Source organism: Salvelinus alpinus, chromosome 28 (genome assembly GCF_045679555.1).
Source record: "Salvelinus alpinus chromosome 28, SLU_Salpinus.1, whole genome shotgun sequence".
NCBI classification, from domain to species: Eukaryota; Metazoa; Chordata; class Actinopteri; order Salmoniformes; family Salmonidae; genus Salvelinus; species Salvelinus alpinus.
In genome coordinates, this window is record NC_092113.1 from 26,047,357 (window position 1) to 26,069,768 (window position 22,412).

The 22,412-nt window shown below is 41.4% G+C and overlaps 1 pseudogene; it reads right to left on the reverse strand.

The window, feature by feature from the left end:
- Positions 1 to 109: 109 nt before the first annotated feature.
- LOC139557514 (double-strand-break repair protein rad21 homolog) lies at positions 110 to 21,382 on the reverse strand (annotated as a pseudogene).
- Positions 21,383 to 22,412: the final 1,030 nt, after the last annotated feature.

Here is a 22,412-nt window from a genome sequence, read left to right on the forward strand (position 1 = left end):
AGGCCAGGGCAACAGTGTTGTATGTAGATGTGTAATTTTGAAATAGATTCATTAAAATCATTGCCATTGTATCCTCATTATTCTTCAAAGTATTAGCTCAACATCCTTCTATGGTGAACTTGTACTTCTTTTAATTGAGACTTTATATACATACTTTACAAACATTGAAGAAGGCTGCTCATACATTTCATTGAATAAGATTCAGTTATACTTACAGATCGTTAAGATTAAAAACAATTGCTTAATTACAACACTGAACTAAAACTACCCTTATTAAATTACTGAAATTGGTAAATCTAACAAATCCTAGTCTGTCGGCATAATGAACAATAACAAAACCATCTTATTTAAACAAGTAAAGTAAACCTAAATCTCCTGAACAAAACAACAGAACATTCCAAAACCTTTACTCTGACCCAATGAGACAAATCAGATGTTAACCCTGTCCAGTCCAAATTATGTATTGTAGCAGGCCCTGCTTTCTCACAAAGGGAGTGACTTGGGTCTGGGTCCTGGGAGATACATAGAGGTGCCATAACTATCTCATTAGTGCTGGATATCACAACCCAGTTTGATAAATATTATCCAAATAATATTTATTGGTGTAATCAGTTCTTAATTAGTGTCCATGCTATGAGATGCTACCCTCCTAAGGTCCACGTATGACGAGGGTGTCTAGACCGCTAGAGTTTTGTGCAGTTGTTGACAGATAGCAGTGAGTCTATGAACAAGGCACAATTAGCAGGCGTCTTCGCCTCTTAGAACCTGAGTCCAGGTGTGGCTATAATGTCAGCGTAAGGCTCGCTCTGGTGCAGGTCCAGGGCCTGCTGTTTCTTCAGCACCAGGAGGCAAAAGAAGGTAGCCGAGGCCTGGGAGCGACTGTTCCTCTCACACAGCGTCTGCAGGCTGAACATGGCGTTGCTTCTGCTGCTCTGAATCTATTTAGGGATGTCATCAGGACAACATAGAAAAATTTGAATTTTGTTTATAGGGGATAGGTCAGTTACGGATTGATTATATAAAGGATAAATGTCAGAAAAGCAGGGAAAATCCCATCCCAGTTTGTTATAACACAACACACAATCGCACATTGCAGCAATTTCATTTCCACCGACTGTCCCCTAATCATGTCCTTTAATCTTTTAAATCCGTCATCTGTGACTCGGTGGATTTCTGGGTCTGATTGTAATCAAGCTAAAAAGCTGACAAAGGGTAAGAATGAATGCCCTGCTGCATAGGGGTACTGAGTTCTTACTTTGAGAGTGTTTAGTAGTTCCTGTGCTCGGCTGGTCATCCTCCTCTCCTCAAAGTCATCCTGGCTGTCCACCATAGACTGTAGTTTGGTATAACAACACATTACAGAGTGTACCGTAGTACATCACACCACACAATTTTTTTAACCAATTTTTCGTGATATCCAATTGGTAGTTACAGTATTGTCCCATCGCTGCAACTCCCCTAAGGACTCCAGAGAGGCGAAGGTCGAGAGCCATGCGTCCTCCGGAACACGACCCTGCCAAGCCGCACTGCTTCTTGACACACTGTTCGCTTAACCCGGAGGACAGCCGCACCAATGTGTCAGAGGAAACACTGTCCAGCTGGCAACAGAAATCAGCTTGTAGGCGCCCGGCCCACCAAAAGGAGTCGCTAGAGCGTGATGGGACAAGGAAATCCCGGCCGGCCAAACCCTCCCATAACCCGGACGCCGCTGGGCCAATTGTGCGCCGCCTCATGGGTCTCCCGGTCACGGCTGGCTGTGACACAGCCAGGGATCGAACCCGGGTCTGTAGTAACGCCTTAGAACGCTACGCCAATCAGGAGGCCCCGTTTGTGCTTTTCTGTGTGTAAGCGTGCGTGTATGTGTGTGTTTCTGTGTGTGTATTCAATGCATGTGAAAGAACCTGTGTGTTCCATGTCACATTCGATGGAGTTTCCCTCTCCATTCCAGAAGGATGAACATGCATGGAATCCTCCAAAGGAAGCTCAGGGTGAGAAACCTCAAATCTACTCTCATCCTGAGACAAGAAAAAGAGAGAAAAGGAGAAAGGGGGAACAAGGAATGTTGTCAGAAAAAGTTATAGACAATGGGAAAACCTGGTTGAATAAAGGTTATATAAACACTTTTTAATGGCGAAAAAAAGCTTAGCTGGTGTTCATGTTGAACTCTTTACATGTACTGCGTCCCAGACGTCCTCAGATGGGTTGTCAGTCCCATGGTGGTGCAGAGGAGTGAGCTCCACATTGTGTCCCATTCTCTCAGGATCCATAGTCTCATGCAGGACACTGAACTCACTGGGCAGGTCGCTCACATCGCTTTCCACTGTATACACACATATAAAATGTATTAACCCAAATAGGAAACATAACAGTTCAAAGGTAATGTGAAATTCAATTCTCCCAATTTCATGAAATGTAATGACTTGTATTCTCAGACGATCATTTCTATAAAATTGTTGCTCTGTGTGAATATGACCTCCTACCCTCATGTCTCTCCTGTCTCATCTCTTCAAGGTCATCGTCATTGCCCACTCGATCTGTTTTCCCCCGAAACATATCACTGGAATAGAGCTGCAGAGGCAGAATGGGGGCAGTTGTTAAAACAAAAAATGCACTGCTGCTATACATCACTGGTTACAGATGTGAACTCAATTTCCTCACTTAAGTATGGAATCCAACATTTATATATTGAAGGCTTGACGTAAGTGGAACAACATTCTTAAGCTAAACTTGTACTTTTTAGTATAACAAATGAGATAGGAAGGCCAAGAAGATCATCAGGGACCTCAGCCACCCGAGCCTGTTCACCCCGCTACCATCCAGAAGGTGAGGTCAGTACAGGTGCATCAAAGCTGGCACCGAGACTGAAAAACAGCTTCTACCTCAAGGTCATCAGACTGTTGAATAGTCACCACTACCCGGCGTTCGCCCAGTACCCTGCCATGAACTTTAGTCGCTGTCACTAGCCGGCTACCACCGGGTTACTCTACCCTTCACCTTAGAGGCTGCTGCCCTATGTACATAGTCATGGAACACTGGTTCCTCCTGACAGAGATTGTGTAACTGAGTCAGGTTTGTAGGCCTCCTTGCTCGCACATACTTTTTCAGTTCTGCCCACAAATTTTCTATACGATTGAGGCCAGGGCTTTGTGATGGCCACTCCAATAGCTTGACTTTGTTGTCCTTAAGCCATTTTGCCACAACTTTGGAAGTATGCTTGGGGTCATTGTCCATTTGGAAGACCCATTTGCGACCAAGCTTTAACTTCCTGACTGATGTCTTGAGATGTTGCTTCAATATATCCACATTATTTTCCTACCTCACGATGCCATCTATTTTGTGAAATACACCAGTCCCTCCTGCAGCAATGCACCCCCACAACATGATGCTGCCACCCCCGTGCTTCACGGTTGGGATGGTGTTCTTCGGCTTGCAAGCCTCCCCATTTTTCCTCCCAACATAACAGTGGTCATTATGGCCAAACAGTTATATTTTTGTTTCATCAGACCAGAGGACATTTCTCCAAAAAGTACGATCTTTGTCCCCATGTGCAGTTGCAAACCGTAGTCTGGCTTTTTTATGGCGGATTTGGAGCAGTGGCTTCTTCCTTGCTGAGCGGCCTATCAGGTTATGTCGATTTAAGACTCGTTTTACTGTGGATATAGATACTTCTGTACCGGTTTCCTCCAGCATCTTCACAAGGTCCTTTGCTGTTGTTCTGGGATTGATTTGCACTTTTCGTACCAAAGTACGTTCATCTCTAGGAGACAGAACGCGTCTCCTTCCTGAGCGGTATGACAGCTGCGTGGTCCCATGGTACCTCAGGTGTTTGGAAATTGCTCCCAAGGATGAACCAGACTTGTGGAGGTCTTGGCTGATTTCTTTTGATTTAACCATGATGTCAAGCAAAGAGACACTGAGTTTGAAGGTAGGTCTTGAAATACATCCACAGGTACACCAACAATTGACTCAAATGATATCAATTAGCCTATCAGAAGCTTCTAAAGCCATGACATTTTCTTGAATTTTCTAAGATGTTTAAAGGCACAGTCAACTTAGTGTATGTAAACTTCTGACCGCTGGAATTGTGATACAGTGAATTATAAGTGAAATAATCTGTCTATAAACAATTGTTGGAAAAATGACTTGTGTCATGCACAAAGTAGATGTCCTAACCGACTTACCAAAACTATAGTTTGTTAACAAGAAATGTGTAGAGTGGTTGAAAAACGAGTTTTAATGACGCATACCTAAGTGTACGTAAACTTCCGACTTCAACTGTATATACTGTATTCTAATCAAGGCCTATCCTATTTAACTATTGCTGTACATATATTATTCTTCAAATATACTACATATTCTATTCATGTTGTCTATACATGACATCACATACAGTATATATATTTATACTGCGAACACCGACATTGCTCGTCTTAATATTTATATATTTCTTAATTCCATTCTTTTACTTTTTAGATGTGTGTGTATTGTTGTGTATTGTTAGATATTACTGCACTGTTGGAGCTATAAATGCAAGCTGCTAAATATGTTTGCAACCAATACAATTTGATTTGATTAAAGGTAAATATGTCAACCTATGATGGGACATAAGTTGATTTCACACCCTGCTTACCTGTTGAAGGTGTGGATGAATGACATGGGCACAGAGGTGACTGAAGAGCCTGTCCACCCCTCCACTCTCTTTCCATTGCATGAGTTGGTGGGTGGGTGGGGCTATGTCCAGTGGGGCAGTGAGATCTGAATAGTCAGTGAGCTGCTCCCTGATGGCCTGGTTGGACAGCTCCTTGGCCTGGTCCACCACCAGTCTCCTTCTCCTCTTCCCCTTCTTCCTCTCGAAGGTCGCTAAGGACAAACAGAAGGTTTAACTCCATTGGCTTACCTTACCTGTGCTTTTCACACTTGGGAGTTTCCACCACAGATAATAAGTAAGGTAGTGTGTTACTTATGGCTTTGATATATGATATAGGTTGTGTCCAGTTAGATAATTGTGTTTGGGGGACAGTAAGTGTGCTTTGGAGAATGGCCTTGTGGTGCCAAGATGTTGCTTGTTAGGCAGGTAAATATTTACGGGTCACAGCGACAGGCTCCAGAGCGAAGCCCTCCTCCTCATTGACCAACAGAGTCGTCTCATTCAGGACAGGGGTTGTCTCATTCAGGACAAGGCGATCCTCCTCCATGGGTACAGATGTAGGAGAGTCTGGACGACCTGCAATGCAGGGTTGTGGAATGAAGGGCATGCTGTCTCTGTCTACTATTGTGATAACAAAAAGTAGACACGGACAGCATACAATTGATTAATATTTCACTGTATAACGTAATAATGATAAAGCTCCCAATTTTGGGAAAAGTTTCAACAACGGAAAAATCTAATTTACTTCCTGCAAAGTTTACAGCAAAGTGGAATTAGCACATGAATAATGAAATTATAATTTTCCAGTATGCGTTGCCTCTTGCTGTGAGAGAGGGTGCTTCAATGCTTGCACAAAGTATAACCACAGAGATTCTAAACCCAGAGGCGCAGCATCGCGAGACTTCTGGGAACACCTCTGGGAACGCTGGTGAAACAGACCAAGCAGACCAGGCTGGGGTTTGAGAAGTCAATGAGAGAAGTGAAAAATTTACAACTAAGGAATAATTTTCCTCTAAATCAAAAGTCACAACCTAGATTTGAGCCAATGTCTTAATTAGTTGAAAACATTATTACTCCAACTCTAAAGTAGCAAACTGACACGTTTTCATTTTTGTCAAAAACAACTTTACATCAAAGGAACTGCTCGCGCAGTTCGGCACAAGACGATTGTTAGACCCGGTGACGTGTTTCTGCGCATGAGCTTAGCTAGCCAACGACGCCATGACATCGCCTACAAGCGCTACCAGGGATATCTATTGGAGAAGCAGTTTCTGCTTATCTTCATACCGTACTGTCTTTGGTAGTCTCATACAGATGTAGACGCCTTCATATCAATCTACAATTACACTGAATATTTAGACAGGGTATAAAGTTTCCTAAAAGACTACCAAAATAAACACAAAAAATCACCTTCTTGGTTAATGTTCACGGGAGCAATCTCTGGCATCACATTTTGTGGTTCGGCTGGGAAAAGGTCCATCAAAAAAGCATTCTCACTGGAACTGTGTCACGATCGTCGTAATGTGGAAGAGAGGAGGACCAAGGCGCAGCGTGAAGTGAATACATTCTTCTATTTATTTATGAAGAAACACTAACCAAACTAATACAAAACGAACGTGACGCTATATATAACAGTGCAGCCACAGGCAACTAACACATAGACAATCACCCACAATGACAAAACAGGCTACCTAAATATGGTTCCCAATCAGAGACAACGACTAACACCTGCCTCTGATTGAGAACCATATCAGGCCAAACACAGAAACAGACAAACTAGACATACAACATAGAATGCCCACTCAGATCACACCCTGACCAAACAAAACATATAAATATACAAAGCAAACTATGGTCAGGGCGTGACAAACTGGCCATGAAGTATTCAAGATTTGGAAAGGGGTTTGAGACATTGCATAGGTTTGTCTTTGAAACATTCTTGATGTTTTTATTTATTTATTTTCACCTTTATTTAACCAGGTAGGCTAGTTGAGAACAAGTTCTCATTTGCAACTGCGACCTGGCCAAGATAAAGCATAGCAATTTGACACATACAACAACACAGAGTTACACATGGAATAAACAAAACATACAGTCAATAATACAGTAGAAAAATAAGTCTATATACAATGTGAGCAAATGAGGTGAGATAAGGTAGGTAAAGGCAAAAAAAGGCCATGGTGGCGAGGTAAATACAATATAGCAAGTAAAACACTGGAATGGTAGATTTGCAGTGGAAGAATGTGCAAAGTAGAAATAGAAATAATGGGGTGCTAAGGAGCAAAATAAATAAATAAATACAGTAGGGGAAGAGGTAGTTGTTTGGGCTAAATTATAGATGGGCTATGTACAGGGGCAGTAATCTGTGCGCTGCTGTCACGTCCTGACCGTAGAGATCCTTTTTATGTCTCTTTTTGGTTGGTCAGGGCGTGAGTTTGGGTGGGCATTCTATGTCTGGTGTTCTATGTTGTCCTTGTTTTGTATTTCTATGTGTTTGGCCTGGTATGGTTCTCAATCAGAGGCAGCTGTCTATCGTTGTCTCTGATTGAGAATCATACTTAGGTAGCCTGTTCCCACCTGTGTTTGTGGGTGGTTGTTTTCTGTTTTGTGTGTTCACCTTACAGGACTGTTCGTTTATCGTTTTTTGTTGATTTTGTCAAGTGTTTCATATTTTAATTAAAATAATGAACACTTACCACGCTGCACCTTGGTCCTCCTCTCCTTCTCCAGACGACGATCGTGACAGCTGCTCTGACAGCTGGTGCTTAAAACCTGTTAGTGTGTAGGGGGCGCTATTTTCACTTTGGGAAAAAATCGTGCCCAAATGAAACGGCCTTGTACTCTATTCTAGATCGTACAATATGCATATTATTATTACTATTGGATAGAAAACACTCTCAAGTTTCGAAAAACTGTTTGAATTATATCTGTGAGTAAAACAGAACTCATTTTGCAGCAAACTTTCAGACAGGAAGTGAAAAATCTGAAATCGAGGCTCTGTTCCAGGGCCTGCCTATTCAACTGGCTTATATCTAACGATATACATGCACTTCATACGCCTTCCACTAGATGTCAACAGGCAGTGGGAGGTGAAATGGGGTGTCTAGCTTGATCTGAGGTCGAACAAGAACTTTTGGAGTGACAGGTCTTGAAATTTCATTGTCTTCGAAGGCGCGAGAAGGAACCCCAGATTGCCTTCTGAAAAGCGTTCGGTATACACGGCTAATATCTCCGGCTCTGATTTTATTTGATACATGTGATAATATCATCGTAAAGTATGTTTTTTCAACCGAGTTTTATCAGATTATTCAACGTTTATCGGGACTTTGAGTTTTTCGTTGTTTGCGTCGAGAGAAGATGGACATGTTCGCGCCACTTGGCTAGCTAAGGTTGCTAATTCGACAGGAGAAAAGGACATTCTAAAACCAAACAACGATTTATTCTAGACCAAGGACTCCTTGTACAAGATTCTGATGGAAGCTCAACAAAAGTAAGAACAATTTATGATGTTATTTTATATTTTTGTGTGAAATGTTTAGTCCTATTCTCTGCCCTTTTAGCGGGCGCTGTCTCGCAATAACGCAAGCTGTATGTCGTACTAAAGTTATTTTAAAAAATCTAACACAGCGGTTGCATTAAGAACCAGTGTATCTTTCATTTGCCATACAACAAGTATTTTTATGTAAAGTTTATGATGAGTTATTTGGTCAGATTAGGTGAGTGTCAGAAATATATCCGGACATTCTGGGAAAAAGTTGCTACATTTTCACAATGTATAACCACGGTTTTCAGCTCTAAATATGCACATTTTCAAACAAAACATAAATGTTTTGTGTAACATGATGTTATAAGACTGTCATCTGATGAAGTTGTCCAAAGGTTAGTGATTTATTTTATATTTATTGCTGGTTTTTTCTAAAGCTATCTTTGCGGTGAATAAATGCGGTTGTGTGTTTGGCTATTGTGGTAAGCTAATATATTTCTATATTGTGTTTTCGCTGTAAAACACTTTAAAAAATAAGAAATATTGGCTGGATTCACAAGATGTTTATCTTTCATTTGCTGTACACCATATATTTTTCATAAATGTTTTATGATGAGTATTTATGTATTTCACGTTGCTCTCTGTAATTATTCTGGCTGCTTCGGTGCTATTTGTGATTGTAGCTGCAATGTAAAACTATGATTTATACCTCAAATATGCACATTTTTCGAACAAAACATAAATGTATTGTGTAACATGTTATAAGACTGTCATCTGATGAAGTTGTTTCTTGGTTAGTGACTAATTATATCTATATTTTGTCGTTTTTTTTTTAAAGCTACCTATGCGGTGGATAAATAGCGTTGTGTGTTTGGCTATTGTGGTGAGCTAACATAAATATATATTGTGTTTTCACTGTAAAACATTTTAAAAATCGGACATGTTGGCTGGATTCACAATATGTTTATCTTTCATTTGCTGTATTGGACTTGTTAATGTGTGGAAGTTAAATATTTCTAAAAAATATTTTTTGAATTTCGCGCTCTGCGAAGGCAGCGGAATGTTGTGGGTGTTCCGCTAGCGGGGCGAGAAAGGTTAAAGCTAGTGAGGGAGATAAGTGTTTCCAGCTTCAGAGATTTTTGCAGTTTGTTCCAGTCATTGGCAGCAGAGAACTGGAAGGAAAGACGACCAAAGGAGGAATTGGCTTTGGGGGTGACCAGTGAGATATACCTGCTGGAGCACGTGCTACGAGTGGGTGCTGCTATGGTGACCAGTGAGCTGAGATAAGGCGGGGCTTTACCTAGTAGAGACTTGTAGATAACCTGTAGCCAGTGGGTTTGGCGACGAGTATGAAGCGAGGGCCAACCAATGAGAGCGTACAGGTCGCATTGGTGGGTAGTGTATGGGGCTTTGGTGACAAAACGGATGGCACTGTGATAGACTGCATCCAGTTTGTTGAGTAGAGTGTTGGAGGCTATTTTATAGATGACATCACTGAAGTCGAGGATCGGTAGGATGGTCAGTTTTACGAGGGTATGTTTGGCAGCATGAGTGAAGGCTGCTTTGTTGCGATAAAGGAAGCCGATTCTAGATTTAATTTTGGATTGGAGATGCTTAATGTGAGTCTGGAAGGAGAGTTTACAGTCTAACCAGACACCTAGGTATTTGTAGTTGTCCAGAGTAGTGATGCTGGACGGGCGAGCACGTGCGAGCAGTGATCGATTGAATAGCATGCATTTAGTTTTACTTGCGTTTAAGAGCAGTTGGAGGCCACGGAAGGAGAGTTGTATGGCATTGAAGCTCGTCTCGAGGTTAGTTAAAAGTGTCCAAAGAGGGGCCAGAAGTATACAGAATGGTGTCGTCTGCGTAGAGGTGTATCAGAGAATCACCAGCAGCAAGAGCAACATCATTGATGTATAAAGAGAAGAGAGTCGGCCCGAGGATTGAACCCTGTGGCACCCCCATAGAGACTACCAGAGGTCCGGACAACAGGCCCGCCGATTTGACAGACTGAACTCTATCAGAGAAGTAGTTGGTAAACCAGGCAAGGCAATAATTTGAGAAACCAAGGCTGTCGAGTCTGCCAATAAGAATGTGGTGATTGACAGACTCGAAAGCCTTGGCCAGGGCGATGAATACGGCTGCGCAGTAATGTCTCTTATCGATGTGTTCAGATGTGCAACAGATATGTTATCTTCAAGTGAATCTGCTGCTAAAAATCCAGGTCGGGACATTACCCAAGATGTCAATGCCTTTGTCCTCGTCGCCAAAAGTATCTCCGTGCTCAGGAAACTCACATCTAACATGCCCCCTTGGTGAGACTGGGTCTCATCACCTACAAATATTAGACACAGAGTAAGTCAGAGTAAGTTACTGACAGCAATGTGAGTGGAGGAGAGAAAGGTGCGCTATGGTGAGAAGGAAAATAACATTGAAAGAGACACAGGCAGGCACTATAGAGTAGCAACCCTAACCCTTACCAAAGTCATCAAATGTGAGAAAGCTATTTCCAAAATCCTCTTTGAGGGTGATGTCCTCTGTTCGGCACTGATTCAGTGAAAAATGGTCCACAACACCTATGGCACTAGGGTCAGAGGGGAGAGAAAATAAATTACTTTTCGATATAAACATCATAAATACTGCTACGTGAAGCCTCCACACCCCCATGATCTATTGAAAATAGGGATGCACGATATCGGTGAACATATATCTGCCGATGTGCAAAACTGATGTCAAAGCTGACGTGCATACCTATATAAAGTAAGTACATGACTAACGACGCCACGTCATGGGTGATGTTTGACTGGTTGAGCACCGGTACACACTACCAAGTGCGCTATTTTTCAGATGTTGCCCGTTGCCGTACTGGAGTTACACAGTAATAGCATCACTGCTATTAGCTTCACGATAAACTGTCGTATTATTGTTAGGATTTATGTTTATGCACTATAGCCCGCTAGCATATTGTTTGAAGATCAATATTGTTTTGTTACACACACACACAAACAATACAGATGTGTGTGTAGGTGTGTAAAGACTGACCAACATTGAGTGACAGGCCATAAAAGCTGTGGTCAATCTGGAGAGGGGAGGGGTGCATATCTCTAAGCCAACCAGGGAGGGTAGATTACTGGACAATACCATATTAGGAACTGTTTGAGTGTAGCATCGGGGAAGACACAAGACGGATCTAATCTACCCAAAAACCAGATGTGGACAGAGAGCACTAAGGGACTTGGACAAGTTCGAGTGCCAGCATAGGCTGAGCAAAGTTGGAACCGCGCTCAGCCTCTACTGTGATAGGCCAACAGACGCGTTGGAACTACGTCATCACGGTATAAGAACAGCTGTTTACGTACTTCCTGCCAGTTCCCTGTTCTACCCTGCGCGGAGATACAGTGAACCCGTATATACGAAAATTGCATTTACCATTTATCGCTTGAGTTTAATTAAAATACTTAAAATATATTCAGTGACTCTGAATCACATTTTGTCCTGATACCAGATTTGAACTGACGCAAATTTCTTTCATGGTGATCCCCGACGGTGATCTGGTAAAAGGAACGCTGGACATTGGCGTACCAGCCAATTGGCACTGACTGTCGTCAGACGACGTGTCTCACAAAACAGGACCGGTCTACTAAAAAGGTAAGCAGATACCTATTGTATAAAATACTAAAGTTCTGCATATTGGCATTATCCAAATTTATTTGTGAGATACAAGTCTGATGTAAGTTACCAAATTTAACGTTCTATCTAGTATATAAACAATATCATACCGAGAGTGGTAAATGCAATTTAATTTGATCAAAATCATTCAAAGATGCAATGTGTAAATGAAATGTACTGTGTGAATGTGAAGACATGAGTGTGGGAAATATGAGAATAGTTGGGGACTAATGAGGTTAAATTACCATATGATAGCGAATGCAATGCACTGAGTAGAACAGAGATCTACTAATTTGTGTGAGAATAGGTCGGCGAACCTATTGTGCATGTGAGGTGTGAGGTAAACGTGGATATAACGGCGAAGGTTGTGTCTAATAAGAAAGATAAGTTTGCCGTGTAATTGTGGTGCATTGGGTATTTAGTCGGCGCACTAATACCAAGAATGAATGTTTTAAAAGGAAGTGTCAGGGACACAGTTCATATGGGACAATTTGCCTAGCGCATGAAAGTACATTGAATATTTCAGATGGCGACTGTATATTCCTAGGGGATCCACATTGCAGAATTGAGTGTATTAAAAAGGTAGATTTAGGTTGATCATTTAAAATAAGATACAACATTAGGTTGATCATTTAAAATAATTTACAAACACATACACATTTAAGTGCACAACATAGAATGTCATCAGGAGTGGAGAAAGTTGAAAAGTTGATTTTACTTTTACGATAGTTTTGGTGCAAAACTCATTTGGAGTATGGGGTATGTTTTTGCCTAGAGGCAGGAATAAGAGTTAGTTTTGGGGTTGGATACTAATTTTCAGGGTAAGTTGCTAGAGGCAAGTGATTTGTTGTGGAATAACGTAAAACTGCGACAGTACTTGGGATACACAATAACGTTATGCAAATGGATTTGACCGTTGTTTAGGTACACTCTTTACTGTACTTCTGGCAGTATAATTTTGATTAAGAGATGTTGATTGATGTTGTAAATTCTATTCAAGATCCAACATTAGTGATACAATGGTGATAAATTGGTTTTGGTTTATCGAAGCAATGATGTTGTGACTGAGGAAGGGACAGAGAAAATAGTTTGTCATTTAGAGGGAAAATGCGTGCATTATAGCTTTGAGCCACTTTTCAGAAGTTGTTAAAAGTTCCAAATAGAATTTTAAAAGTAGCTGAATATCGTCAGGGTAGTCTAAAAAGATGCTAAAAACTAGCAACAAAAATGCTAGGTGGCCATCACAGATATTTTGCTATAAGATAGGAAGGTCAGAATAGTTTAAATCGTAAAAGTTTATGATAGCTAATGTTAAAGGGACAGTTATAACTACTAGGTTTTGTTTGTAGTAAACGTTTGGGTTAGAGGGGATTTCTAAATTTCCCAGCGAAAAAATATCTTAAAGGTATACACACACATAAAAGTGGGGGTATGAATTCCAAAAGTGACTTTTTCAGTGTGGTTTGATCAGCCTCATTGAAAAACCATTTGAATGGAGAATATAAGGGCCTTGGCGTTTGAGTTTAAGGTAATTTGATAGAACAAATTGGTGATATTAATATTAGGGATAGTAGTGAAGGTGAAAAGTCACTAGAGGGCACCATTGGACATTTTAAGCTGATTTTAAGCATATGGGCCTAAAAACACAATGAAGACTTGGTTGGTTTCAGGAACTAAGGGGCAGCACTGATAACTCTTAAAGTAGATAAGACACTTGACAGAGAATTGTTAGATTTGTGCCAGTATTGATACAAGGGCGGAGCCATGTATCAAAAGGGGGATGGAATAGGACACGTTGTGGTGTGGCCTATTAGTTAAACATTTCTAGAGATGGTTGACTAGGATAATAATGGATGACATTCTAGCTAATCAGATAGAACAGATAGAATGACAGAGGTTCTAGCAGAACACATTAAAATACTGTTAATTAACCAAACCCGTATGTCCAAGATTTTATGCTCTACAGGAGAACTACAGGAGGTGATTACCCACATGAACGGGCCAGGGGACTGGGTCTGAGTCCAATCACTAAAGAAAAAGGACTGGAAGCAGCCACGGTGGGAGGGGTCATACCAAGCACTCCTGGTGACTGCATTCGCAGTGAGAATAACTGAAAGAACTACCTGGGTTCATATCACACAATACAAGAGGGTAGGACACACTGACACTGCCGAATGATCACAGAGTTAAGGAGAAGAACCGTAGCTAATAAAGTTCGGGGGTCAACTCCTTAATGAAGATTTCCCTGACCCCGCCCTCTCATCACTGTGTACGTTCATAGAAGTGAAAGTGTGGCTTGGCCTCTGGCTGATGATGTGTTCTCTGGGAGAGGGTGGGGCTTTACAGGACTGCTGGTCGTTCTGAGCTGTCTGATTGGGATACGATGGGGATGGTTACCGTCACAGTACTGCCAAAACCACCACCAGTTCCAACAGGCCAAGGCCAGGTTCAGCCGAACTCCTCCACCACTTCAAGACCGTGTTCCACATCATCACCTAAGCTCTCCAATCCGGTACAGGTAATAAATGTAAAGGATATATCAGACAGTGACCAATTGGGGACTGAAACTGGATATGAGGGTAGGGAGAACATGTGGTTAGCCTATATGAGATACACCGCCAAAACACTTAATAGAAAAGACTGTGTGATCTGTGGACATGCTAGACCTGTTCTGGCTACTCACCCATTTGCCCTAAACAAGTGGGGAGGTTGGATGTGCATATTGGAGCGTTTTTACCATAAGCTAAATTCGACCCTGTGTAAAGCTCTGAGTCTTGTGTTCCCAGAAGTCCCTCCCCAGAAGGCACCGTGGGGAGTTAAAGCATATGGGGGAAATTACAGCTGTATCACTGGTACAGGTAGGGGTATAGACTATGGGAGGCTCCCTACTGCTGACTGCATCACTAATGTCACTATTAATGCCACCTGGCCCGTTGAAGGGCTGAACCAAACTAGAGGTGTTGCTGATGTATGGTGGATGTGTGGACCTGTCAGGCGGTTGACCTCCATTTTGAAAGGAGACTGGCATGGCACATGTGCTTTGGCCAGTCTGATAACACCATTGACTATTATTGAGGTTACAGCTAACCAACTCCTGGGAGCTACACATGACAGAGGCGCGGGACCAACCCAGGAGACGGCAGAAACGTGACGCTCAATTGAATGAACAATTGAATGCCACCTCTCAAACCGCTAGACAAAATAGGCTAGCACTAGACATGATTCTGGCCAACCAGGGAGGTGTTTGTAAGATGTTTGGAAAACAGTGTTGTACGTTTATTCCTAATAATACCAGTCCAAATGGGAGCATTTCAAAAGCTCTGAGCGGGTTGGAAAAGTTATCTGTGGAGATAAAGGGTTTTGCAGGTGTGGAGGAGGATGGACTGTTCCCCTGGCTGGATGGTTGGTTTGGTAAGTACACTGCATTGATGGTTACTGGATTTCTGACCCTAGTAGTTGTATTCCTTATGTTAATGTGTTGTGCTGCTTGAATCATACCTTGTTTGAAGAAATCTATTACAGATGGAGCAAAGGCTTCTGGTATGATGCCTTTGCTTGATGCTCCGGATGGAGATGCTGATGCTGAATCAAACTACAGGAGAAAGATGGGTCTGACTAAGGATGACCCTTGGTTTGTTTTGGGTGAGGTTGTCGTATAAAAATAAAATAAAAAATAATAATAATAAAAAAAAACAATATACTTTTTATCCAGGTCATTACGTTTGTCCTCCCTGTTGTGAAGGTTTGAAGTTCCCGGGTGGCAAGGAGCCCACCTGGTACAAGATGTATAGAGGGAGAGACCAGAGGGTTTAATTTTTTTAATATATATTCTGTATGTAATCATGTTGTTGTGATGACACCCTTGGGGGTGTCAAAAGGGGGAATCGAAAACCCCACCAATGTTTTTTTATATTTTTTATATTGTTTTGCATAAAAATGATACATTTCATGAAAATAACTATCCTCCTAGGTTGAAGGTTTCAAGTTCCTGGGTTCAACGACAACCCAGTATATGGATATATAAGTTGGTTACACCCCATGAGGGTGTAAAAAGGGGGAAATTGTTAGGATTTATGTTTATGCACTATAGCCCGCTAGCATATTGTTTGAAGATGAATATTGTTTTGTTACACACACACAAACAATACAGATGTGTAGGTGTGTAAAGACTGACCAACATTGAGTGACAGGCCATAAAAGCTGTGGTCAATCTGGAGAGGGGAGGGGTGCATATCTCTAAGCCAACCAGGGAGGGTAGATTACTGGACAATACCATATTAGGAACTGTTTGAGTGTAGCATCGGGGAAGACACAAGACGGATCTAATCTACCCAACAACCAGATGTGGACAGAGAGCACTAAGGGACTTGGACAAGTTCGAGTGCCAGCATAGGCTGAGCAAAGTTGGAACCGCGCTCAGCCTCTACTGTGATAGGCCAACAGACGCGTTGGAACTACGTCATCACGGTATAAGAACAGCTGTTTACGTACTTCCTGCCAGTTCCCTGTTCTACCCTGCGCGGAGATACAGTGAAGCCGTATATACGAAAATTGCATTTACCATTTATCGCTTGAGTTTAATTAAAATACTTAAAATATATTCAGTGACTCTGAATCACATTTTGTCCTGATTCCAGATTTGAACTGACGCAAATCTCTTTCATTATGGAACGCCGTTTGGGTCTTTTGAGTGTCAAAAAAGATAAAGCTGTACAAAAAAGTCTGCAAACAAGCAAACACCGGCCATGAACGATGTGTTTACAATACCGCGTTGGTAATAAAGCATCATTTGTTCGACCGTAACTTCTGGTGTAGCTAGCTTTAGCTTGGTACCTAGCTAGCACCAATACAACCAGCCTGAAAACAATGACCAGTAGAAACTGCAGTCGTTTTCATTATTCTTAGCAATGATTTAGGAATCCTTATGAGTAACTATAAGCTAGGTTGCCACTTGTTGTTCGCCTATTGAAATTGAACTTCAGTTCATGAAAATAAATAAACTCAGCAAAAAGAGAAACGTCCATTTTCCTGGACCCTGTCTTTCAAAGATAATTCGTAAAAATCAAAATAACTTCACAGATCTTCATTGTAAAGGGTTTAAACACGGTTTCCCATGCTTCTTCAATGAACCATAAACAATTACTGAACATGCACCTGTGGAACGGTCGTTAAGACACTAACAGCTTACAGAAGGTAGATAATTAAGGTCACAGTTATTTCTGTAGTCACATGTCTATGGAACTTGTTCAGTTTATGTCTCAGTTGTTGAATCTTATGTTCATACAAATATTTACACATGTTATGTTTGCTGAAAATAAACGCAGTTGACAGTGAGAGGACGTTTCTTTTTTTGCTGAATCTAGCTAGCCAGCTACTTAACCTTGTTGCCCAAAGCTAACGTTATAAGCAGCCAGCTAGCTTCATCTGGCTAGTGAGGCTGACCGGGTTATGTGTTGTGAAGCTAGCCACAATAAGGATCAGGCACAATAGTGGAATTTTTCGGTTTGCTTTCAAAATAAAAGTGTGTCATTGACAGTGATGCAAATGAATACAAATAGTAGAATTATACCATACTTTTATTTTGAAGACTAAACGCAAAGTCCACTATTGTGGCTAATCCTTATTGTGGCTAGTTTCACATAGATGGGTCCGCCCACCATTAATCAAATAAGAACTGTCTTATAAATGAGGGTTATTTTAGATGATGACACCTAGCTATATAGTTAGCTAGCTAACTATAGCTACTGAAACAGATTATGTAGTTTTGCTATGTTTTTGGAGAAGAACATTGTTTGCATCCATGAGCTAGCTTTTTTTATGACCAGCACTGTAGATGCGCGAGACAACTTTACCAGCATCATAGCATACGTATCGATGAATCATTGGGACATATGAAATACGAGTGATAGTGTAATCAATGTGTAATAACTACGTAAAAAATGTATGAAAGCATTAAATGATTATGTGATGTGCAATCATATTCAGGTCCTGATTGGTCAACAAGTGTTATTTGACACGCAAAGACCCAAACGGCGTTCCATAGAAATCCTGGTTGAGAATGAAACGACTGAACGAATTAACAACGAAACAGCACAGCAAGTAAGTGAAAGAAATTGGTTTAGATGATGTTTTACTGGTAATGGGGACATATGTAAATGCCAACAAAATAACTTTTTGGTAAATGTGATGTGTGTAACCTTTTATTTAACTAGGCAAGTCAGTTAAGAACAAATTCTTATTTACAATGACAGCCTACCCCGGCAAAACCCGGATGAAGCTGGGCCAATTGTGCGGCGCCCTATGGGACTCCCAATCACGGCAGGATGTAATACAGTCTGGATTCGAACCAGGGACTGTAGTGACGCCTCTTGCACTGAGATGCAGTGCCTTAGACTGCTGCGTCCATGTGTGTATGTTAACTATTTAACTATTTAACTGTACTAGAATGCTTAAAAGGCTGCAATTCTTTTTTATATCGGTATCAGGTTTTTTGGCAAGGAAAATATTGGATATCGGTATCGGGCAAAAATGTAATATCGGTGCATCACTAATTGAAACACTGACACTAGCCTTAATGGCGTAGGGCCTATTGGGAACATACATTTTGGTTTTGAATGTGAGTGAGTTAAATGAGGAGAGAAAGGAAAACAAAAGTACTTTGTGTCTGGTAGCTGGGAATCGAAGTCAGTGAAATCCTCCATCAACGTGATGGCTTTAAGTGTGGCCTCCAGTCCTTCAACAGGCATGGCAGTCTGTCCTAATGGTGACATAAATAAATGTATAATTTTATACAAGACTTCAACTGATATATGTTTCCAATTATCAGAATATCATGGAGATCCTGTCTTTAAAATGCAGGGTTCTACACAAAGCATGTAAGAGGGCTGCTGTGCCACCTTGTAGACTGGCTGCAGCACCAGGTTGTAAAAAAAGTTTAAATAATTTTTTTGTTAAATATAAATATACATATATATACTTTATTTGTTATCATTTTAGGCCAGGCACCAGACCCTAATATGGTATAATTTGCTCTAGATTGCAGCACCTTGAAATGTTGACATTGACAACGCAAAAAGGATACTTGGCTAACCTGGTCTGAAGGCTACTTTATTTTTGACAACAGCGTCATTGCAGTCAGCAAGTAAATATTTGGCTTTTCTGAAGTATATCCTCACTACTCCCAGGAGTAGGTGGCCAAAAGTCCGCAAGCCGATCTTTGCCTTGTGAGGATCTGTGTTTATTGCACTATAACCCAATACTATAACACATGTGATTGAATATTAGCAACTGTTGGTCTGGGTTCCTGTGTGTGTGCTGGAAGTAACATTTTGCCCCAGATAAGTGTGCTGAGAAGCTGTGGTTAACCTTGAGCGAGAACAGTATGCTTTCTATGCAGGTGCAAATAGCTCAAACAATGTTACAGAACTGTCTGACCTCAGTCTCTAGGGTGTGGGAGCGTAATCTACACAGCAACAGCGCCGGACACCAAGGAGCGCCAAGAGGCTGGGACCAGCCTGAGCGCCGGCGATAGGCTGAGCAAGTTTAAACCACGCTCAGCCTCTACTGTGATAGGCCAACAGACGGGTTGGAACTACGTCTATCACAGTATAAGAACAGCTGTTTACTTACATCCTGTTAGTTCTCTGCTTTACCCTGCGTGGTGATACAGTGAACCCGTATATACGAAAATTGCATTTACCATTTATCGCTTGAGTTTAATAAAAATACTTAAAGTATATTCGGTGACTCTGAATCACATTTTATCCTGATACCAGATTTGTATTGACGCAATCCTTCACAGCCTTGAGATAATTGCACACAAGCACAGAGACATAAAAATAGACAGAGGGGCAAGCCTAAGTCGGGCTATATCATATATTATAGATGATGTGCTCATTGTGTGGCTACAGGTATGTGGTGAGCTGTATCAGAAACAATTTCATATACTTTGAGACATATAACGTTATAGCTATGGCCATGAAACCGAAACCTGAAAGGCAAGGTATTATTCATTGGATAACGGAGTAAGTTTTTTTGAGCCCTCTCCTGTACTCCCTGTTCACCCACGACTGCGTGGCCATGCACGCCTCCAACTCAATCATCAAGTTTGCGGACGACACTACAGTGGTAGGCTTGATTACCAACAACGACGAGACGGCCTACAGGGAGGAGGTGAGGGCCCTCGGAGTGTGGTGTCAGGAAAATAACCTCACACTCAACGTCAACAAAACAAAGGAGATGATTGTGGACTTCAGGAAACAGCAGAGGGAGCACCCCCCTATCCACATCGACGGGACAGTAGTGGAGAAGGTGGAAAGTTTTAAGTTCCTCGGTGTACACATCACGGACAAACTGAATTGGTCCACCCACACAGACAGCGTTGTGAAGAAGGCACAGCAGCGCCTCTTCAACCTCAGGAGGCTGAAGAAATTCGGCTTGTCACCAAAAGCACTCACAAACTTCTACAGATGCACAATCGAGAGCATCCTGTCGGGCTGTATCACCGCCTGGTACGGCAACTGCTCCGCCCAAAACCGTAAGGCTCTCCAGAGGGTAGTGAGGTCTGCACAACGCATCACCGGGGGCAAACTACCTGCCCTCCAGGACACCTACACCACCCGATGTCACAGGAAGGCCATAAAGATCATCAAGGACAACAACCACCCAAGCCACTGCCTGTTCACCCCGCTATCATCCAGAAGGCGAAGTCAGTACAGGTGCATCAAAGCAGGGACCGAGAGACTGAAAAACAGCTTCTATCTCAAGGCCATCAGACTGTTAAACAGCCACCACTAACATTTAGTGGCCGCTGCCAACATACTGACTCAACTCCAGCCACTTTAATAATGGGAATTGATGGAAATTATGTAAAAATGTACCACTAGCCACTTTAAACAATGCCACTTAATATAATGTTTACATACCCTACATTACTCATCTCATATGTATATGTATATACTGTACTCTATATCATCTACTGCATCTTGCCATCTTTATGTAATACATGTATCACTAGCCACTTTAAACTATGCCACTTTATGTTTACATACCCTACATTACTCATCTCATATGTATATACTGTACTCTATACCATCTACTGCATCTTGCCTATGCCGTTCTGTACCATCACTCATTCATATATCTTTATGTACATATTCTTTATCCCTTTACACTTGTGTGTATAAGGTAGTAGTTGTGGAATTGTTAGGTTAGATTACTTGTTGGCTATTACTGCATTGTCGGAACTAGAAGCACAAGCATTTCGCTACACTCGCATTAACATCTGCTAACCATGTGTATGTGACAAATAAAATTTGATTTGATTTGAAGTTACTGTAGACAAAAAGAACATGGTGAGCTAACTCAGTCAGAGGCAAATACATTTTATCTCCCTGTTCATATATTTTGGAAGACAAAACAAAGTGTACTGTTACCTGTGGGGAGATTATGTGTTTGATGGTGCTCTCCAAATTGCATTCAAACACATGAGTTTTTGTGATTTTGCGTACCCAATGAGCTGCTAGCCAGATTTTGGCCAGAGGCCCGCGCTTGGAAGTGAAGAGCTGAGTGTAGAACATCATGGTCAAAGCCTTGGTGGTCTATCTGGTCCTCACTGTTGATATTGCTGCGGGTTTGGTTTGATAATACAATACATGTGGTTAATTTTATATAGGATACGGCACAATTCACTTGCAAAATATTTGTTTAACAAGCATTAGCTAGCTAACGTTACTGTAGCTCATGGTATGAAAACGAGCCTCTTTATCGAAAGCGTCGTTGACAACAAACTGGAGCTAACCTCTGACCTGGCTAGCTACCTTCGTTTACAGGTGTCCCTAATACTAACTAGATGGAGAAAATGTAAAATGTCTAAATAATTTTAACATCCTTTTCCAAATAAAATAGAATAATTTGATACTCACACGTTTCAGTCCAAAATACGTCTGTTTTGAAGGCGGTGACAAATTGAAAAGCTAGTAATGGCGCGAGATTAACAATATTTACTCACATTACCCGCGTATTTGGCACCAACATGGCACGAGCCAATCTGTCTCGAGCAAAGTGATAGCTACCAATTTAGTTACATCGTGTGGTTTTAGTCTAACCGGGTGACATGCGTGAGGTTTAAACGTTTTTATGCTACAGTTTTGATTGTAACCATAAAAAAAAAAATTATCTCTGAAGTAGCTACAGTAAAACTTGTCAACTTGAACAGATCATGTTTCGTTATCCCGAAATTGCGTGTGAGCGCTAGAGCATGCCAGCGCCAACTAAAACGTTGGAAGTTGCTCAACCCTAAAACGAATACAAACTATTTTATTATGACATCCAGAGTTTGAGGAAGTTCATTGATTAACTACAGTAACTATCTAAATTGACCCATAATTGTCTTGGCATGTGATGTTCATTTAAATGTATTCACTCCAGTGTGCTTCCTGTTGCAACCAGCTGGGGGCACTGTTACTCTCTTGCCTCTGTAAGTCCTAGACTTTCTGTTTCCTGTTGCTTATAATGATACCTCTTTAGTAGTGTTTTGTGTTCTCGTCTGGGCCGTAGAAACTGTATTGTTTCTTAATTTGACTTCATTGAAATACATCTCCCTCTACTACT